Raw genomic sequence first — 22,580 nt, 5'->3', positions numbered from 1 at the left:
ACTCATAGAAACAGAAAGTAGAATGGTAGTAGCCAAAGGCTAGGAAGAGAAGTCAATGGGGAAGTGATTGTCAAACAGTACAAAGTTTCAGTTATCCAAGATAAAAAACGTTTGGTGATCCACTATACAGCATAGTGCCTGTAGTTAACAATATTGTATTATATACTTAAAATTAGCTGAGTGGGTAGATCTTATGTTAATGTTCTTACCACAAATAATGATGATGTTGATGGATATGGAAGGAAATATTGGGAGGTGATGGATATGGTTATGGTTTTGATGGTGGTCATGGTTTCACAGGGGTGTACTTATCCCCAAACTCATCAAATTGAATACATTAAATATATACAGCTTTTTACATGCCAATTATACTTTTATATATGAAGTGGTTTAAAAAATGAAAAACTTATATCAAGACAATGTGGTTTTGGGTATGAGTGCAGACAAATAAATCAATGGAACAGAATAGAACATACCCGGAAGTAAACTGTGACTTTTAGAGTGAACTGATACTCGACAAAGAGTGTTGAGGGAATTCAATGAATGGTCTTTTCAATAAAAGATGGTAGAACAATTGCATAGCCACATTCAAAAACAATGAAAAAACAATACCTTAGGCTGCCATGACAAAGAATTAAATGTAATTTCAATTTCAACTAATCTTTGAGTTTGCTGATTCTTTCTTCTGCTTGATCAAGTTTGCTGTTGAATCTCTCTTTTGAATTTGTTAGTTCAGTCATTGTATTCTACAGCTGCAGCCTATCTATGGTTCTTTTTTTATGGTCATTCTCTTTTTGTTAAAATTCTCATTTTGCCCATGTGTTGTGTTACTGATTTTGTTTAGCTGTCGATTTATAGTATTCTCTTATAGCTCACTATTAGTATTCTCTTATAGCTCACTATTAGTATTAGTATTCTCTTATAGCTCTTATAGTATTCTCTTATAGCTCACTATTAGTATTAGTATTCTCATATAGCTCACTATTAGTATTAGTATTCTCTTATAGCTCACTATTAGTATTAGTATTCTCTTATAGCTCACTAAACTTCTTTGAGATACTTTGGATTCTCTGTTTGGTAAACATAGATATGTTTTCCCTTTGGTGTCAGACACTGGAGCATTGTTTTATTCCTTCATTCTTGCCTTTTGAAGCCTTGCTTTGTTGTGTTCCTGTTTCACTCTAGTCCTTACTGACTGGCTCTGGGAGAGACAGGCCTTCACTAGCCAGCTCACCTGGAGATATGGGTCTCTCAGGCCTTTTCTATGGGTGCACCTGCTCCACTCCTCTTATGCTGTCTTGAGGGTGAAGTTTTAGGATTGAGTGCCTTCCCTTGATCCTGAAAAGCCAGCCTGAACTGGTTGCTGTATAGAGCTTCCTGTTTGCTCTTCCTAAGGTAGTGCCCTGAAGTGCTTAAGGTTGTTCACCTTTTCCCAGTTTGGCAGAACTGAGATGTCTGTTGATATTTATTTGGATATTATCTGCAGGAGCTCATGTATGCCATCTGTGAGGCCTGGCACACACCATCTGCAGAGATGCACTTTCACACAGTCTGGGGGGGACGATAGGTCACCATCATGACTGGTGTGTGGAATACTGGGAGCACAGGTAGGACAGCTGGGGGTGCCTGGTAGGTAGAGTCCTCTGGGGTTTGTGGGCAGGGCTCTCAGTGGAGACTGTGGAACACTGAGTAGGACCTGAGACTGACTGTTGAGATTCATGTGCTGTTAGCAGTGGGTCCCCGTCTCTTTTCTCTGTTCCTAGCTGTTCCCAGACTACTCAGCTGTGCCAATTCCCTCAGTGTTCTGGGTAGGGCAAATGAGAAGGGGGCCTCTTGGGTAATGTCCCACAAGTCTGGGGAAGCCAGACAAGCACTTTGCCTTTAGAGAAATTGTGGGCCAAGTGGTTCTCTGCCGGCCCTGAACTGTGCCACCTTAGGAGAGGGGTGATGGGGATAAAGTGAAACTGTTCTTCTTACCATCTTCAATGCATGTATTCTCAGACTTTTTGCACCACTGAGGTGCTGGGATCTCTCAGATGTAGTCTGGGCTCCCATAAAGTTATTCCTGCCCATGGTGGTTGTTAAAATCAGTGTTTATTTCAGGGATAGGAGAGCTGAAACCTCCTGTTCTGCCATCGTGCTGATGTCCTCTGAAATAATGAGTTGTGAAATCAGGCAGTGTAAATCCTAGCTATCTAGATCCTTTGGGTTTTCATATATAATTTAAGCTTTTTAATTTTTAAATAAAATATTGCTGGCATATTGGTAAGAATAGTACTGCCGTGGACACAAGGCCCGAGGCACAAGCCCTTCTAGATTCTCTGCTTATACCACATTTGCTACATGCATGTTGGTTAAAACAATTTACAAGTCCAGAGTCAAGGGATTGAAAGGCAAAGGCACACTGCAAACTGATGGATACAGAAAAGGGAAGAGTTTGTGGAAGGGTGGTAAGACCTCATAAGAGGGAAATGACCATGTAATATGCCTAGACAAATGGGGCCTGAGACAGCCTTGCAGATGTTTCCAGGGCCACAGCAAGGCACAGAAGTATCAGGAGATCCCTTTGTACCCATAAATGGCACAGAGTTAATAGAAAGAGCTGGTTAATATAAAGGGGCTTTGTGGATGGGCACAAAGTATGACTTAACAATGACAAGGTAAACTAACAGCTTGATGAGTCCTCATGACTTGGTATTCAGAGTCAATGTAGAGAGAAAAGCTGAAGGGCAGATAAAATGAAATAGATTGAGTATTCCTATAGCTTGGCAGCAGAGGGGCTTGAAACAGAAATTTAGTTGCAATACAGAAAATTAAAGAATATTCTCTTTCTTGAAGTTCTTAATTTGTGGTCTAAGATTCATTCTGCTAGTTTGAATTTTCTCTGTTATTTATCTACTTTGTCCCCTACAGTGATGATCACACTAGAGCGTTTGGCCAGGGGAAAGGCTGCTGTTACATGGCAAGAACCAACACACTACATTTACCTTTTTCCTTATCTGGAGGGAGGTTCCTTTTCCAAAATTTCACTGCCTTTGGTAATACTCACAGTTTTAGAGCTCTTGTCGTTTTCAGTAGCTAAGCCAGTGATTTCACTGAGTCCCTAATGAGTTACACCTAGGTGAGGACATCATGGGGCCAGGTGGCTGAGGCTGGGTTCTAACCCACATAATGAACCTTTCGGAATCATATCCTACCCATTTTATCTTTTAATAGTTTTATTTATCCTCTTGCTCTCTTTTCTCCCTCATCTAGCCCATTCTAAAATTCTCCTTTCTTTTCCTCCCTTCCTTCTTTTTCTCTCTTCCTTCATTCCTTTCTTTTCCTTTTCCTGTTTTTCTAAGCTGTATTTTTAATGGCACAGGTAGCTTTGGTGATAAAAGCTGTAGAGCCCAAATTGAATGACCAGATTTAACACTGTTCAAAAAATTGTCTTTCCTATTACACGGAAAAGACAGTCTAATATTAATAACATTCCTTCATTTGAAGTATACAATTTATTTAACTGACATTTAAGTTGCTTCCGAATTGTTACCAATATAGATTGAATGCCATAGTGAATACCTATTTATCTTTCATCTATCTATCTATCTATCTTAGTGTATATCACTGATTATTTACTGGATAGAGTTAAAAATCTTGTTTAATAAACTTTGTTCAATTGCTTACCATTAATAAGAATGTGTTTCTAATGGAGGGGGAGGTACACTTTAACACTGAAACCTCTTCTAAGGCTTAAAGAAATAGTAGTGCAAAGTTGAGGCATGCTGTGAAGATGCCCCTGTTAGGAGCTCCTATGGACTGTAGCCTGGGCAGTGGGAGGATATACCTGAAACTCATGGGCTAATCCTGTAGTTAGAGACACAATCAGAATCACAGGGTGAAAAACATGTCAGGAGGAATACAACACACCCATATGTAAACAAACAATTTCAAGATATAGGAATCATGAAAACACTACCAGATGATAAGAACTGGGGAAAAAAATCTGCAGAGAATGAATGGGAAAATTCAGCTGAGGGTAGTACAGATTGTTTCCTAAGGAAAAGAATCAACACCCCTGCCCCGGAAGTTCACAGGCAATGGCTCAAACCTTAACATGTGTAATATTCACCTGGGCCTGGAGGTCTGAGTGTGTGTGTGGGGGTTACTTAAGGGCTTCACTCCAGAGATACTGATCTATTATAGCTGAATCGGGGTCCAGGTGATCCTGGTGGAGATGTTCCTTTAGGGACATGCATTTCCAATATATGCATATGATTTTAAAGGCAACTGAATTGAGGAATCCCTGCAGTTCCTCCGCAAACACAAAAGAGTTTAGTTCAGATCCTTTCAAATATATGTTGGAGGCCCTTTTAACTGTCACTGATGGCTTGCGGGTGAAGAAGTGAATAAAGTACCTTATGTCTTCCTTGCTCAGGAACTCATCCCAGTGGGCAGCTGCTTATCTTACCTACTTTTAAAACCTCATCTGGGGCTTCCCTGGTGGCGCAGTGGTTGGGAGTCTGCCTGCCGATGCAGGAGACGCGGTTTCGTGCCCTGGTCCAGGAAGATACCACATGCCGTGGAGCGGCTGGGCCCGTGAGCCATGGCCGCTGAGCCTGTGCGTCCAGGGCCTGTGCTCCGCGGCGGGAGAGGCCACAACAGTGAGGGGCCCGCGTGCCGCAAGGAAGAAAAAAAAAAAGCCTCATCTGACCACAGGTAGGTGCTGTGTAGAGTCTGAAAGCTCAGTTTTTATTCATCAGTTTGCATCTCCTTCTGTACCCTCTCCTCACCCTCCCTCCTTTGTACCCTCAACAAAGGCACTCATTAAATGACACTCTAGCCCAGCAGATAAAGCCAGATTTCTCTGAGCTGAAAGCTGCCTCCCTTCTATGAGGATATGTTCCGAGGCATTGTACACAGACAAGCAGCATTAGCATTGGATCTGCTTTATCCTGCGGTAGCAGAGGCCCAGTGCTTCAGGCTGAAAGCTATTCCATGGTGTACGTGGGAAGATAGGGGCTTCTCCGTGCTCAGCTTGTTGCAGGATCAGTGCCTAAGCTTTGTTTCCAGTGGTGTTGTCTGTGACAAATGCCTCCCCAAAGGCAGACTGCATCTCTTTACCGATGCCCAGCCCCCATCCTCAAGGTTTCAATTAGCATGTACCTTTTAGTGGTTCTCTAAAAGAAATGCTTTTGCAACAGAGCTAGCAATGGAATCTCTTGCTAGCTCCAGACTTTCTCTGAAAGTACCGAATTATTTGTGTAATATTATGCAGATTTGGTCTTTTCTCGTGTCATGGTTCTGTGACAGGCCAAAAGAAGGAAGAGAGGAAATTAACTATTTCTCCTGCTTGCCTGCGAGTTGAATGATGAGATTCTTATGTTAGCTAATTGCAAGGCAGCCACAGAAGCACAGAGCAGGGTGTAACCCAGGTTTGAGCTTCCTGTGGTCACTCAGAGGCAGAGAGGCCTTAGATACAGTCATATCTCTGTCAAGTGGAACAGCTGGATTTAATCTCATCCAAGCGGGGCCCTCGGAGGATGAAGTGTGCTATACGGTAGCAGCCTTCCTCATGAAAACTGACATGCAATGTAACCTAAATCTGAGTGGGCAGAAGCGCTGTTAGGAGTGTCCCTGCACGTGATCGCATCGGCTGCCACACAGCCTCACTTCTGCCTGCCCTTGCTGTTTTCAGCTCTGCCTCTCACCAGCACCAGGCCCGCCTCCCTAGTCTAATTCTACATGGGAATTTTTAGCCAGTTCTCTTTGGAAAAGAGACTGAGGCCTTGACATTTAAAAAAAAAAAAGATAATTAACAATGGAGACAAGGTTTGATAGAACATACAAACAGAACTGAAACAAATTTCTAAAAGATATTCTACTCATCTCATAATCTGCATCTCTCAGGGTCAAGAGAAACCAAGGTGCAGACTTCCATTCCATTTCTGAGTCTCCAGTTATATTGTCAAACGAGAAAAGTTTATGCAAATTGGGATATTTTAAAATTTTCCATTTAATATATTGACACTTTAAATTTTCCATTTAACAAATTGACACTTTCTATAAATTTTTGTGTGTGTGTGTGTGTGTGTGTGTGTTACGTGGGCCTCTCACTGTTGTGGCCTCTCCCGCTGCAGAGCACAGGCTCTGGACACACAGGCTCAGCGGCCATGGCTCACGGGCCCAGCCGCTCCGCGGCATGTGGGATCATCCCGGCTCGGGGCACGAACCCATGTCCCCCTGCATCGGCAGGCGGACTTGCAACCACTGCGCCACCAGGGAAACCCTCTATAAAATTTTAATGGCTTTATATATAACCTCTTATCTAAGAGCAAAAGTCTACATCTTAGGAGGACTTTTGTGACTAGGCTCAGGACGGTTCTCCTTGCCTCCTGCCATACTGTGTTTGCTACCTAATGGCTGATGCAAAGCCTCTCATCATCCTGGACTCTCTCTCTCTTAGGTTGTCAAATATCTCCATAAGGGGACTCAGCATCTTGTTTCACGCCACAGTGGAGGAGTTTCCCCCCATCAGGACTCAGTCAATGTTCCCAAGCAGAAAGGAGACCAGGTTCAAAGCATCCAGGCCCCTTAGGCTCTGCCTTTCAGGCTGAGTATACACAGCAGTGATCTCTCTCCTAAGATAAGACCCACTTTATACACCCCATCTGCAAAGAGGCCAGTCACAGAGTCATAGCAGTAGGAAACCTCCACCATTTTACCGCTGGAGCCGTGTGTGAGAACTCCCTGCAGGCCCAGCATGGGGAGTACCAGTGGTCTCTACTTGTAAGACATTCCCTTGCCTGTGTGCCCCAGGACTCCTGCGTGCATCACCCCAGGTTACAGGCGGCCTGACAGCCAGTCTTCTAATTTGCTACCTAAGAATGCACTGTATTTCAACGTTGGTACAGAAATTCCCTCTTCAGTACAGAAATTCCCTCTTCAGTTTTTCGTATACTTCCCCTCAATCATCAACATAGCAGCATACCTAACAGTAGGATGTCTTCATAAAATAGCTGCCTTTTCCTAACAGTGACAGTTTGTTCAACCGTGTGCCAGACTCAGTTTCTTGAGTTACCCAAAATGGACAAGTAGCCACACACAACCCCCCCCCCCACTGTTTCATGTAAAACGATTTAAGCCTTTATTTTTCAAAACTCTTCACAAGGACACTGCAAACACCAAGTGGACATATGACCACCAGCTCACTCCTTCTCACTAACAAGCATTGTTGGCTGTAGAAGGGTTGGAGGGTTTTGGTATTGCAGCTCCCAGAGATGGCTTCTTTTGCTCCCTCTTCTGTAGGTAGCCAGCTGCCTCTGACATGGCCATCTTTGGAAATTTTAGGTAGACTCAAAGGGCAAGTTTGCTTGGAATTTCAACTGACTTCCCTATCATGATCCCATGGAGAGCATCCAAGTTTGGCTACAGTTATTTAACTTCACATTGGATAAGGTAGAAATACAATGCAACACATGGTGAAATCCTATCATAATTAGATGTTAGTTTAGTTCAGTTTTAGATTTCAAGAGGCCAAATATCCCATAGCATGTCTTTGAGTTGAACGAGCGTTACATTGAATTTTTTGTTTGTTTCTGGAGCTGTGTACTCTGTGGGAATCAGGGATATTTTGACGTTAGCATTCCAGCCTTCTTACTGGATGGAGTTAGGAGGGGATCTGCAATCCTATGACTGAGGTGGGCGTGCCATTCTGTACTGGCTTATGGCCACCTTGAGGTAGATACTGTTATTATTGTGGTTTTATGGAGGCTTCAGAGATTTAGGTGATCTGCTCCAAGTCTCTCAGCTAATTAAGGCTGATGAGTAATACTTGAACCTAGGTTTAATCTGACCCTGGGGCCTGTCCTTTTAACCACTACACTGTATTCTATTCACCAAAACAGGAGACATAGTCCTGATTTTTGTTCTCACGGTTTGACTCTTGAATCTATCCTATGTGTAATTTATGAAAATCAGAAAAATTATAGCCAAGTTCAAAGTAGTAAAAATTCTCAGTTTCTTTTTGAGCTTCTAAACGTTTAAAGAATAATAAATATAGCTTGAGATTTCTGATTAAGAGATGATAACTGGCAAATTTACCCCTACAATTCCTTACCTCTCTGTATCATGTATGATGGATGATGACCTGGTAAAGGGAATATGATAGCACTTTGTTATTCATTCTTTTGAAGAACCAGCATATAGGTGACTCTGCTCTCTCTCAGGCCTGTACTTACCAATAGGCTTTGACCTAAATTTAAAAGAGCTTTTTATTTTTATTGGACATGATGAAGGAGCACAAAGAAACAAAAGAATAAACACGAAACATGCCCAAACCGCTAAAAGAAGGTTTTTGTACAAAACAGTTTCAAATGCCACTATATTTTTTTTACCTTCTCAGTAGCAAGCACTTATATTGCAAACAGAAGACTAAAGGTAGTTATTGCAGACATTTTATCAGATACAAAAAGCACACACAAAAAAAGAGTATGGGTTTAAAAATAGGGTTTTATAAAAACCTACCTAGTAACACTGCTGCCAAGTGGTTTTGTAAATTATTATTCATTTGCATAGACTTTGAAGGAGCAGTTATGCTTTCAGCCCTCATTCACAAGTTAAAGTATGAATTGGGAAAAACACAAAAATATTCTGTTTGTGCTGTGAGAAAGATGCTCACAGTTGTTCTTAAGTGTGTTAGGATATAGGCTTATATTTTGTTAGTTAATAAACTGATCGTGTTAATATTTCTCAGAGATTGTAACTGTTTGGCCATGCTTGATCACAGGATCTTAGTATAGTCAATATATGAAAAACATCTGAACTTAAGTGCAAATTTGAAGCAACAGTATTCCCAGCATTTTGCTTAGCTATGTTCTATTGAATCTTCCTTTCAATATTTTGGACAGATACCACGGGTTTCCTGTCATGTTTTGTTATGACAAATCCCAGTTGTATTTAATCCAGGTAAAAAAAAAAATTTCCACATCACCCTGCCCCCACATTCCTTTTTTGCATGGCTCAGGAACTTGCTCTGAGGACAAGACTGGTCAGTGTCCTACTTATCCTCCACCTTGAATTTCACTTTGGTACTAAAAGATTCAGCAGTATGTGTATTTATGGAAAACTTTTTCAGGGTTGGTAGTAGAGACAGAGAAATGAATCTGTCCTTTACTCTCAAAACAATCATAGTCTGATGGGAAAGAAAGACATTAAAACATTTCTACTGTAATGTCATGTAATATAAGTCACAGTGAAGGGACAAATAAAGGGAAAACAATAAGGAACATAGAAGTCAGTTTGCCCCAGAGTGGATTTCAGGGAAGAGACCATAGAAAAGAAGTTGCAGCTGTGTTTTGAAATTCGCTCAGTGGGTCAGGTTGAGAAAAGACATTCTGGGAAGCAGGGCTAATGAGCAGACAAAAAAGACAGATGTAGTCAGATTTTTCAGAGAATGCAAGTAGGTATTATGTAAAATAAATGAAAGCCGAAGGTATTATAGTATAAACTAAAAACACTTACTTTGTTTAGGGGCCCAGTCTCTAATGTGAACATTCCATTACCATGGGTTTCTCTTTGTAATATCATGAACACAGCTGAATCCCACTTGTTATAGTATCTAATATGAGAACTCTGGGAAATTCAGAAATAAAGGACCATAGCATAGGTGCTCATAAAGGAACTTGAACATGTACTGAGGTGATGTATTTTCACTCACTCACTCTTGTATTATGTATTGTTGCTAACTGTGTGTAAGCTACATGTTGGGGACTTAAAGAGTAATGACAGAGCTGCTCTTTTTAAGAAACTTGCAGATGTGTTGAGGATGTAAACAAGTGGGAAACGCCTTAAGAAAGGGGTAGAGCGCATGGATCTCAGAGGAGGGGGTCATGATTCCCAAGTAAGAGGTCAAGGGAATAGCTGCCTTTTTGCTTCAGCAAATGGCGCTTGGTTGAGGCTGCAAAAAGTAAGTACAATATTAGTACAAAAATAAGTATAATGTTGATAGCCCTTGGGTGGCAAGAACTTAAGCAAAAGCATAGAGATGGGAAAGCATAGGCATAACTCAGTTACAGAGAGAAATATGACCCATATAGGAGAGTAGGAGAAACAGAAGCGGAAAGTATGTCATGACTGGAGAATAGACAACCTTGAATGTCAGGCAGCACATTTTCATTGGTAATCAATGGAGAATCACTGATTGTTTTTTGAATATAAAAATAATACAGACCAAGCATGTGTCAGGCAACATGATGGATGAGTTCAAGAGGGAGGAGCACAGAGGACAGTTAGAAGGCTGCTCTAAGCGCACAGGAAAAGGAAGGTAGGAAAACTGTGCAGGTAGAATAAAAAATTTGGAAAGCATTACATGGTGGGAGGTCGTGGTAAAAGATGATACTAAGAAAAATCAGAGGAACAACTGTCACTAGTTGAGGAGAAGGTGAGAGTTGCCTACATTAAGCTGTATCCTATATCCATGTTTAAGAATTGGTTGAGCTGTGGCCTACATACACATGACATAGCTTCTTTATATGTGTTGGCAACTATCAGAATGAAATCCATGCAACTACCTGGCGATCAGTTAGTCCCCAAGAGAGGATATTATTTAAAAAATCAAGAACTCAAAAAGATAAGACTTCAGTAACCTACCTTTGCCTTTGGACAGGTGTGCTCCAGGTTTGAACTGCATGAGCAGATTCAGATACAAAGGTCCTGGCATTCACACACTGTAGGCAATACGATTTGTAAGAAGTTTGGCAATGAGGAGATTTGCTTTGCCAAAAATGTTAACTACTCAAACAAAGGAACATTTATCCCAAATTAGTTATCTTTACTTTATTAAAAGAGAATACTATCTCTTTATGGGTAGAAAAGAGCTACTGTCATTCCCACGCATGAGATTGAACCATAAGAAATTTACTCTTGTGGAGATAAAAATGGTCAAATGTCACAAGGATTTCTCCTCCACATGCCCAGTGAGAATGTTATAGAGGAAAGAACATTGAGTAACGCACACAGAGAACCTGAATTCTGGTTCTGATTCTCCCATTAGCTAGATATAGTCAGCTCAATTTCAAAGCTTGGAACAGAGAACCATAGAATGGTAGAGACAAGAGATATTGTACTGATGAAAGAAACTTATTTTATCAGATCAGGCAGCCATTATTAATAGCAGTAGTTTCACTCGTTTAGTATCAGCTACAGAGGAATGTCACTTGTGCTGATGAAGGAAGAAGATTCTGAAGCCAGATTATTTCGGTTTGCATTCTGGATCCATCACTTACTATGTCCGTGAATTGGGCAGTTAACCTTTTTGCTTCACAGTTTTCTCACCAGGAAAATGAGGATAATAAGAGTACCATCTTGGGCTTCCCTGGTGGCGCAGTGGTTGAGAGTCCGCCTGCCGATGCAGGGGATGCGGGTTCGTGCCCTGGTCCGGGAAGATCCCACATGCCGCGGAGCCGCTGGGCCCGTGAGCCATGGCCGCTGAGCCCGCGCGTCTGGAGCCTGTGCTCCGCGACGGGAGAGGCCACAACAGTGAGAGGCCTGCGTACCGCCAAAAAAAAAAAAAAAAAAAAAGAGTACCCTCTTATTGGCATGTCGTGAGAGTTAAAACTGTACATATATGTATATATATGTATATATATGTATATATATTTATAGAATAACGTCTTCTGCATAATAAGCACTTTGTCCATAGTTGCTGTTATTATCAATATTGTAAGGAAGTTGCTATTATCATCAATATTGTAAGGAAGTTCTTTGCTAGAAGATTCTTGCTACCTTCACTTTTCCTTCAGCCCTAATGGACTAGTGCTTAACTGTCAGTGGTCAACTTTGAAACCATGTACAAATCCCAGGGGGATGGGAATCAATAGTGGGAGTAGATGGGAATCCATGGTGACAGTGGCTAATTGTGGTGCTTGAACACGGAGAATCTTAATTGAAATAAATCAGTGGTATCAAGGAGTGGGATAAAGGCCCAATTGGAGAGGTTTAAAATGGAAAGTAACAAGGGCCAAATTACACTTTAAAACTTTCGATCGAGTCATCATCCCTTAGTGAGTGTTTTATTACAGAAAAGTAACCAAGCAACTGCTGTACAGAAAGGCAACCATGTTTCATGAGTTGCCGATGGTCTTGAAAGCACTTAGCTGACGTTCAGCCCAATTGGTGACAGGACGTGCTCTCCAGCCACTTTAGCCAAGGGGAAGTGAAAAGAAGTTATTGAAATCCGAGAATAAAGAGTAAGGGGAAAAATCACCTTCCCGGTCAACTGTTAGTAATGAAGACATTCAGTTTTGTTTCTCAATCTTTTGCCTTTTATTTGCTGCCCGCCCTTTCTCTCTGCCCTTAGCTCACAGAGTAACTTCCAGCTCTCCCAGCTACAAATCTCCTGATTGCTGCAAAATAGAAATTGCTCATGAATCTTGGTGCACAGCAGACAATAGGAGCAACATTAAATACAGAGAAAAAAAATGGTTTGGGCAGGATATCTTTAAAAAATGAACAAGCAATTTTATTCTAAATTTTGAAGATCAGCATTTGCTTACTCAACTCTTGTCATCTGGGTTTCTGCCGCTGGTGGTAGCATCAAGGTCAACAATCAATAAATTCATTAGGACTTACAAGGATCTTTGATTAATATTCCTTGTCTAATTCCCTGAGAAATGTACTATATCTTCTAGCTTAATGAAGACAAGGCTGAGTTATTTAGGTGTTAGTGAGGCTTATTTGCATATAATTAACTAGATTCTTTTTGTTTATAGCAAGCAGTAAAAAAGCTTTGTACCAGTAGATGTTCTTTTCACCAAGTTCTATATGGTCGAGCAAATGCTTTTGTTCCATGAGAACTCTCTGAATGAGAAAAAGGGCTCATTTTTCTATGAATTAAAATCAGACATAACCATATAAAAACTGGAATCTTTCTTGAGAGCAAATTTCATATTTCTCCTTTTCAAATGAAGAAACTTTTTAAAAAAGTAGTTTTAGGTTCACAGCAAAATTGATTAAAAAATGTAAAATTGCCGTTACCTCCCGTTCCCACACAAACGCAATTTCCCTCGCTATCAACATCCCCCATCAAAGTTTTGTTATACACTTGTTATAATTGATGAACCTACATTGATGGTTTATTATCACCCTAAATAGTTTAAATTAGAGTTCACTCTTAATGGTGTACATCCTGTGGGTTTGGACACATATATAATGACATGTATCCACCATGGTAGTATCATACAGAAAAGCTGCACTGCCTTAAAATATTCTTTCCTCTGCCTATTCATCCCTCCCTCTCCCCTAACTCCTGGCGATCTTTTTACTGTATCCACAGTTTTATCTTTTCCAATATGTCACATAATTGGAATCTTACAGTATATAATATTTTCAGATTGACTTCTTCCACTTAGTAATATTCATTTAAGTTTTCTTCATTATTTTCAAGGCTTTTTGCACTGAATAATATTCCATTGCCTGGATGTACCCTCATTTAGTTTACCTAGTGAAGGAAAGTTTGGTTGCTTCCAAGTTTGAACAACTATGAATAGAACTGCTATAAATTGCTGGATCATATTTTGAGTATGTTTAATTTTGTAAGAAAGAGCCAGACTGTTTTTCAAAGGGCTGTACCATTTTGTATTTCCACCAGCAATGAATGAGAGTTTCCATTGCTCCACATCCCTGCCAGTATTTGAGGTTGTTAGTGTTTTGGATTTTGGCCATTCCAAACAGGTATGTAGTGGTATCTTGTTATTTTAATTTGCAATTCCCTAATGACACATGATGTTGAACATCTTTCTACATACTTATTTGCTATCTATATATCTTTTTTGATGAGGTATCTGTTCAGGTCTATTGTTCATTTTATAAATTGGGTAGTTCATTTTCTTATTTTTGATTTATAAGAATTCTTTGTAAATTTTGGGTAATGGTCCCTAATCAAATATATCTTTGCAAATATTTTCACCTAGTCTGTGGCTTGTCTTATTCTCTTAACGTTGTCTTTCACAGAGCAGAAGTTTTAAATTTTCATGAAGTGCAGCTTATCAAATTTTATTTTATGAATCATGCCTTTGCTTGTATATATAAAAAGTCATTGTCATACACAAGGTCATCTAGGTTTACTCCTATGTTATCTTCTAGGAGTTGTATAGTTTTCTGTTTTACATTTAGGTCTTTGATCCATTTTTAGTTAAGGGCATAAGATGTGAGTGAAAGTTCACTTTTCTTGCATACATATGTTCAGTTGTTCCTATTATGTTACCTTTGCTCCTTTGTCAAAGATCAGTGGACTCTATTTCTGTGGGGCTCTGGGGTCTCTATTCTATTCCATTGGTCTTTGTCTATTCTTTCATTAATACTACACTATCTTGATTATTGTAGCTTTATAATAAGTCTTGAAGTTGAGTAGTGTCAGTCCCTGGACTTTGTCCTTCTTTAATATCGAGTTAGCTATTCTAGATCTTTTGCTTCTCCATGTGAACTTTGGTCTCAGTTTGTTGATTTGTGCAAAATCACTTGCTGAGATTTTGATTAGGGTTGCATTGAATCTATAGATCAAGCTGGGAAGGACTGACATCTTGACAATATTGAGTCTTCCTAATCATGAACATGAAGTACATCTCCATTCATTTAGTTCTTCTTTGATTTCATTCACCAGAGTTTTATAGTTTCCTTCACATAGATTTTGTTTCCTTCATATAAGTATTAGATTTATGTCTAAGTATTTCATTTTTTGGCTGCTAATGTAAATGATAATGGGTTTTTAATTTCAAATTCCACTTGTTCATTGCTGGTTTGTAGGAAAGTGATTGATTTTTGTATACTAACCTCATATTCTGTATCCCAGGTATAATTATTCATTAGTTCCAGGAAATTTTTGTTGATTCCTTCAGATTTTCTATACATATACAATCATGTCATCTGTGAACAAAAACAGTTGTTTTTTCCTTTCCAATCTGTATACCTTTTATTTTCTTTTCTTGCTTTATTGCATTAGCTAGACCCTCCAGTACAATGTTGAAAAGCAGTGGTGAGAGGGGCATCCTTGCCCTGTTCCTGATCCTAGTGGGAGAGCTTTGTGTTTCTTATGATTAAGTATGATGTTAGCTGTAAGTTTTTTGTAGATGTTCTTTATCAAGTTGAGGCATTCTTTCTCAGTTTGCAGAGAGTTTTTTTTTTTTTTTCTATCAAAGATAGGTGTTAGATTTTGTCAAATTTTTTTTTAGCATCTGTGTATTTAATTTAATCTGTGTATTTAAAGAAGAAATTTTCTTCTTTAGCCTGTTAATGTGATATGATCGATTAATCAGTTTTTGTATGTTGAACCTGTTTTGCATACCTGGGATTAATCCCATTAGTTTGTCACATGTAATCACTTTTATACTGTGTTGGATTCAATTTGCTAATATTTTGTTGAGGATTATTGCATCTAGGTTTATGGGAGATATTGGTCTGTAACTTTGTTTTAATGTATTTATCTAGTTTGGATATTAGGGTAATGCTGGCCCCATAGAAAGAGTTATTATGTATTCACTCTGTTTCTATCTCCTGGAAGAGATTGTAGAGAGTTCCTGTAATTTCTTCTAAAGAAGAAGTAATTTCTTCTAAAGAAGAAATTAAGTAGAATTCACCAGTGAACTCATTTAGCCTTGGTGGTTTCTTTTTTGAAGGTTATTAATTATTGATTCAATTTCTTTAGTGGATATGAGCCTATTCTTCTTGAGTGAATTTTGACAGATTGTATCTTTCAAGTAATTGGTCCACTTCATCTACGTTATCAAATTTGTGGGCATAGAGTTGTTCATTGTATTCATTTATTATCCTTTTAGTGTCTATGGAATCTGCAGTACCTCTCTTTAATTTCTGATATTAGTAATTTGTATCCTCTCTTTTTTCTTAGTTAGCCTTGCTAGAGGCTTATCAATTTTTCTGATCTTTTTAAAGAACCAGATTTTAGCTTCCTTTTTTTCTCTATTGATTTCCTGTTTTCAATTTCTTTGATTTGTCTTCCAATTCTTATTGTTTCTTTTCTCTAGCTTTGTGTTTTATTTGTTCTTGTTTTTTTAGTTTCCTAAGATGAACACTTAAATGGTAGATTTTAGATCATTTTCCCCAATATAGGCATTCAATGCTATAAGTTTTCCTCTAAACACTGCTTTCACCGTACTTCACAAATTTTGATGTTATATGTTCTTTTTAATTTAGTTCAAATGTTTTAAAAAGTTTTTTCCTGAGGTTTCTTCTTTGACTCATGAATTATTTAGAAGTGTGCTGTTTAATCTCCAAGTATTTTGTAATTTTCCAGTTATCTTTTTGTTACTGGGTTCTAGTTTAATACCAGTGTGCTCTGAGAGCAGATATTGTATGGTTTCCATTCTTTTAAATTTGTTAAGATGTGTTTTATCATGTAGAATTTGGCCTGTGTTGGTGAATGTTCCTTGTGGCATTGAGAAGAATATGTGATCTACTGTTGTCAGATAGGATAGACCATATATATATATGTATATATATAATACCTAGTTGATTGATGGTGCTTCTGAGTTCAATTATCACCTTATAATTTTCTGCATGCCAGATCTGTCTATTCATGATAGAGCAATGTTAGTCTCCAAGTATAACAGTGAATTCATCTATTTCTCCTTGCAGTTCTGTTTTTGCCTCATATGTTTTGACACTCTTTTTTTTAGATGCGTACATATTAAGGTTTGTTATAGCGTACCTTGGAATATTGACCACTTTGTCATTATGTAATGCTCCTTTTTATCCCTGATAATTTCCTTGTTCTGAAATCTTCTATCTGAAATCATTATAGCTACTCCAGCTTTCTTTTGATTAGTGTTAGCATGGTATGTCTTTCTCCATCTTTTTATTTTTAATCTATATATTTTTATATATTTAAAGTGAGTTTCTTGTAGACAAAATATAGTTGTACCTCATTTTTTGATTCACTCTGATGATCTTTGAATTGTATATTTAGTTCATTGATGTTTAAGATTACCATCGAAAGATTAATATTGGTCATTGTTGCTGTCTTCTGTTTGTTGCCCTTGCTTTTTGTTCATATTTTTGTCTCCTATACTTCTTCTGGATTTTGTAGTGTGAATTGAGTATTTTTTGTGATTCCATTTTCTCTCCTTTCTTAGCATATCAATTATCATTTATATAAGAGACTTTTGCCTTTTAATATGCCTTGCAATTTTTGTTGAAAAGTGAACACAATGTACTGGGAAAAGGAACTGAGGTAAATAGGCCTTTAGTGGTGGTGAGATATGGATGGAGGGGAAACCTTTTATAGTCCTATGATTAGGTCTGGGTCTTTTGATGCACCTGCTCCCCTGGACTGTAAATTTCACCATTGTTTTTCAGGATTTTTCTCCCCTCAGATGGGACAGGATTGTCAGAGGGGCTGGAGTTGTATATTTCCTTCTCTAGTGTAGAAGCCTAGAGGGAGCGGGAGTTGGATATTCCTGACCATTCCCCTCCCCTGGTTAAGACCCGGTGAAATAGTTTTTCCTGAGGACAAACCTAGTTAGATGAACACAGTGCTCTTGGCATGTTACAAAATGGTTCCTGTTCCCCTCCCCTTGTCAGAAGCATAAGGACATTTTTGTCTGACATTCACTGTGAGGACCTGGGAGAGCTCCTGGAAGTAAAGCTGACAAAAGTGTTGGAGTCCCCCTATGACTGGGTTCACGTGGAGTTTTTAACCCTCAGAGCTGTCCACACTGAGTCTCTAATTCGCCAATTATAGTTCAAATTTGCCTTCGTCAGCACTGATTCCCACAAAGATTCCTACATGTGGATTTCTGTCATGATTAAGTTGTAGTGTTCTGTGTCCACCTATCTGTCTCCCCAATTTGGGGGGCAGTAGTACACCCTGTGACCTCACTTCTCTAGTGGATCTAAGAAGAGTTGTTGATTCTTATGTTTATTCACCTATTTACTTGTGAGGAGGATGGAGTGGTAACTTCCAAGCTCTTAGAGGCTGGACTGGAGTATGACATATAACTTACTCTATGAGGGCAGAGGAATGGACAACCAAAAGAACACAAATTAAGAAATGATAGATTCCAGTGAGTGTGAGGAATAGCAGGTCTCAGGCCATATGTGGCTGCACAGCGGTAAAAATTGCCCAGGTTTTGTCTTTTGATTATCGTCAACTACTGTTCAGGTGAGGTAAGTGATTTAACTAAAGATTTACATTAATATACCTCGTATGGTTGTTCTAAGTAAATGATGTGTCTGGATTAGAATATTAGCTCTAAGAGGGCAAGAACTTTGTATGTTTGTGCCTAGCATCTACTCAAGGGTTGAATAATGAAAGAAATGAAAGAACAAAGGAATATAAGTGCATTGTAAATGGTAAAGCATTAATAAATATAAGACAGACATTTTAAAATGCTTCCATCAAACTATTGCAGAGAGGAATGGAAATTCTGGGAGTGTTGAGGCTATAGCTTTCCTGGAGCACAGAATGTTTTTAATCTCAACTGTTAGCTCAAAAATAAGTTTAAGTAATGCATAATCAATCTAACTCTTTTCTACTATAAAATGAAATTTTGCAATTCCTGGGTAGAATCGATGCTGCCAAAGGTGCGTTCTGTTTGTTCTGTGGTTCAGGGAATTTCTAGGCATCTGGCAAGTACCATGGGGGTCTGTGTTTTCTCATTTAAAAAGCACAGGGTGATATATCATTGGTATAAACTTATATCACAGAACTTTGGGATCAGATTACAAACCATAGTATTCACTAAAAAAGATGAATATTTATCACCCTGCCAAGCAAACATGTCACATGACCATTTTATCAAATAATATCATACGTAATCTAAAGAACTGACAAAATTTGACAAAAGCCTTTTATAAAATCTGCCTAAGCTGAACAGTATTTCTAAACATTTTTTATTTCTTAGATTCTTTTGAGAATGTGGTGAAAGCTATGAATTTTCTCCTGCGAAATAATGGATATGAGCAGATACACTAAAAATTTTTCATTCAGTTTTCATGTATCCCCTCAGGGCTTGGACTCCAGGCTGAGGACTCCTACTTGGTCGATTATAGAATGGATTAATCATAATGATAGCATACATTAGACATTCTGAAGTGGAAGCGTGACGTGTGGCCTCTATCTCCTTTCTCCTCTTTCTCTTTGTTTGAGAGAGGATATAGGTGTTGGTGTCTAAATAGGATGGGTTATTTTTCTTAAAACATGCATGTGGTAAAAACTACTAATGGTGCAAAAGGTTATACAGTGAAAGTCTTCTCTCTATCAGAGGTTACAACTATTGTCAGTTTCTTTTGTATTGGCCAGGAGATACACTATGCATACATAAACATGTGTTTCATACATGTAATATATACTATACACATACACATATACTAAAATATTTACACTAAAATATTTTGCAGAATTTTCTATGCCTTTTTTTCTCCCACTAACTGTATATCACAGATATACTCAATGATTTTTAATACTGCAGAGTATTCCATTTATGTAGCATTGTTTATTTATCCCATATCCTAAGGACATGCAATTTAGGTTGTCTGTGATCCTTTGCTACTTAAACCAATGAAGCAATTAACATCCTTCTACATATGTCTTTGTGCACATGGGAGTTACTCTATTTTAAACATAATGAAAGAGCTGGGACAGCCATGGAACGACTGGCATTTGTTCTCAGACTCACCACATTCAGCACAGCACGTTTAGTCATAAGAATGCTGTGGGGAAATTAATTCATTATATTCTTGCCACCTCAGGGTACCAGTCATCCTTTCTATTCTTGCTTCTTTGTCTCTTATTATCGCTTGGTTCTGTGAGGGAACAGAAATGAGGCTGAGCCTTAATTACGTTTCACCATCTAGTTTGCCAGAATTAGAGAAGGACAGAAAAGCTTTCAGTGCTCTGACCCACCCTGACTGCATGTCCTTCCCATAGCAGTGTCCAGCATTCTCTTGTACGCTGACTATTGTTTGCAGTCTCATTGGCAATGGCTCACACTGGGAGTCTCTGTGGGTGTGATGAGAGTAGAGTCTTGCCACTCTGGATTTCTGGTACATGGATTTTCTTATTCTGAAAGAAAATCAGGAAATTAAAAGGACAAAAATGCATAACTGTCAGGTTTCTCTAATTGATATCATTAAGGTACTGTAACTGTACATCAAGGCCAGCAAATTGCTGTGTGGTAACAGATTGTTCTATTCTAGAGGGGAATAAGCATTCAAGACACTTTCAATCTTAAGTCATAATTTATATCGGTGCTCCTTTGCTCCTCACGGAGGCCCTACTGACACTTTTGCACATGATAGATAAAACCTAGTTTCTGTGTGAGTTGAAATCAAGTCCTTTCCTCAGATATACTGATTTCTTATTTTAATTTTATCCTAAGTCCAGCTTCCTTAACTTGCACATTGGCACTAGTTTACTTCTGGTGCTTGACCCACTGCTTCATACGCCCTTATTGGTACTTCCAGACTTCAGACTGTTCAGAAAACTTCTGATTCACAGCAATTCTGGATGTTTCTCCAAGTCCAACTGGCCTGCCTTCTTTGGATGGGCTTTATTCCTGTATTGATTCTTACATTGTTTTGTGTATTCACAACTGATTGTGGGTATCAGGAGAGAAGTCACAATTGGAAAATAAGAAGCAGAATGCAGAGAAATCACCCAGGTTTCAGAGGTCAGAGTAGAGCATGAGTCAGGTAAGGCAGACTCAGAATAGAGTCATGAGAAACAGTGGGTCAGGATGCAGTTAGAAGATCCAAAAATCAGACTCGGGCAAAGTGAGAGAGCTAACAGTCAGGCTAATTGACATGGACCAAGAGAGCTATAGATGTTGGAGAGGAAGATAAGAGATGAGGAGAGACAAGGAGCCAATGACAGTAGAAGACCTTATACTTCATTCAGTACATATTTGTGATGTTCCTTCTATGTGTTGACAACTCTGTTAGGCATTGGAGATACAGTGAACAGTGAGGGGAAAACATTAACAAAAATCCCAGTTCTCATGGAGCTTATCTGAAACAATGTTTCTTTATTTAATTAAAGGGAAGGAGGGATCAAATCCTTTTGCATGAATAACCTGAGGTTTGTATGTAGGAAAAATTCATAATTCTTGGATTGTATAAGGCAATATTTCTTAAAATATCTTTGAAGGAAAATAATTTTATAGAAAATTTTTAAAAGTTCTTTGTTCAAATGCATTTAATAAATGCTGACAAACATTAGATTTTTCAAAACTGGAATTCTTCATACCATTAATAGTCTAGAGGGCCACATGAATGTACAAGAGAGCTGTAGAGTGTTTCCCAAACCTGCATATTAATTGAACCCTTCTCTAACTGAGTATCTTCTGGAACTGTAATTTGTAAAGTACATTTTGATAAATGTTAGGATAAATGTACATTTTGATAAATGTAGGGAATGTGTGAGTAGGATAAAAAAGATAACTCTTGTCACTTAATGCCTGCAACGATTCCATTGGCTCCGCTGCTCCTCACTGCCAGTACTTCTCATGATGTTATCACCTTTGTGTGGGGACAACTTCAGTGGCTTAACTTCCCTCTCTTCATCTGGCACGAGAGCCATTGGGTCACGTGAAGAAAGTCTGAATTACTTTCTGCAGCATGTGGAGAAGTTAGATGCTAGTGGAAAAGATGGCAGGTGCCTGCTTTCTAGCTGGAGTGGCTGATGACTTTGTACATGAAGAAAGTGTTACCATCTGTACATAAAATCAGCTGTCACCCCAAATGTGAAAATGTGTGAAATGGCTATCCCAGACTGCCATTCTGTTTTGACAGGCGAAGTAGTGGAACGTTTTTCTCTAAATCTGCATTATAAGATATTCTTTCTAATCTAAGTCAATCCCATCCCATTGCTTCCAATTAAAATCCCTGCAATCCATATCTAATATGTGTCCCCAACTTAGAGACTTAATTTTGAGGGAATCTCATAATTGTTTATGGTTGTTTGCTGCATATCTATTTCTTTAGAATAATTTGATATATGGGGTAAAATGTATATAACTTAAATGAAAAATCAATTATTTGAATTCATTAGTTTATTGAGAACAAGATAAAGAATATCATGTTTGGAGAGTTATACTATTTTCTACTTTTGTTAAAAAAGATTGTTTTATACCTGTTGGTGAAGTATATTTTTTCACTGTTTTCATAATCCCAGAAATACTTCATTACCTAATGGCCCTGGTATATAATAAAACTAGAGCCCTTGGTCTATATACTCATAATCATCAGAACAGGGATTCCTTCAAAAAAATATCCAGAGCAGTGAAAGATAACTTCATGAATTATGCCTGATATTTAAGGGAAAGAGGGGATGCCCTTATTGCTAGTTTGATTGAGGCATAAATGTTGTTTTGGAAATCATGAGCAAGTACGAATGCCTTTCTTTAGAGCACATGATGACAGGTTCAATAGCTACATTAGATTGGTACATTTTTCAGTCTAGTAAGTTTTGATGGAACATGGCTAACCTCGTTGTTCAGCAGATTGAAAGCAAAATAAGGTGTTGATTAGCCTTGGTATCTGTGCGATTCATCTGGGTATGACGACCATCCGTATCCAGTCTGGCACTA

This window comes from Aethalodelphis obliquidens, unplaced genomic scaffold (genome assembly GCF_003676395.1).
Source record: "Aethalodelphis obliquidens isolate GAN/ISIS:26980383/991018 unplaced genomic scaffold, ASM367639v1 scaffold11, whole genome shotgun sequence".
In the NCBI taxonomy this organism is placed as follows: Eukaryota; Metazoa; Chordata; class Mammalia; order Artiodactyla; family Delphinidae; genus Aethalodelphis; species Aethalodelphis obliquidens.
Note: the sequence above shows the minus strand (reverse complement) of the source record.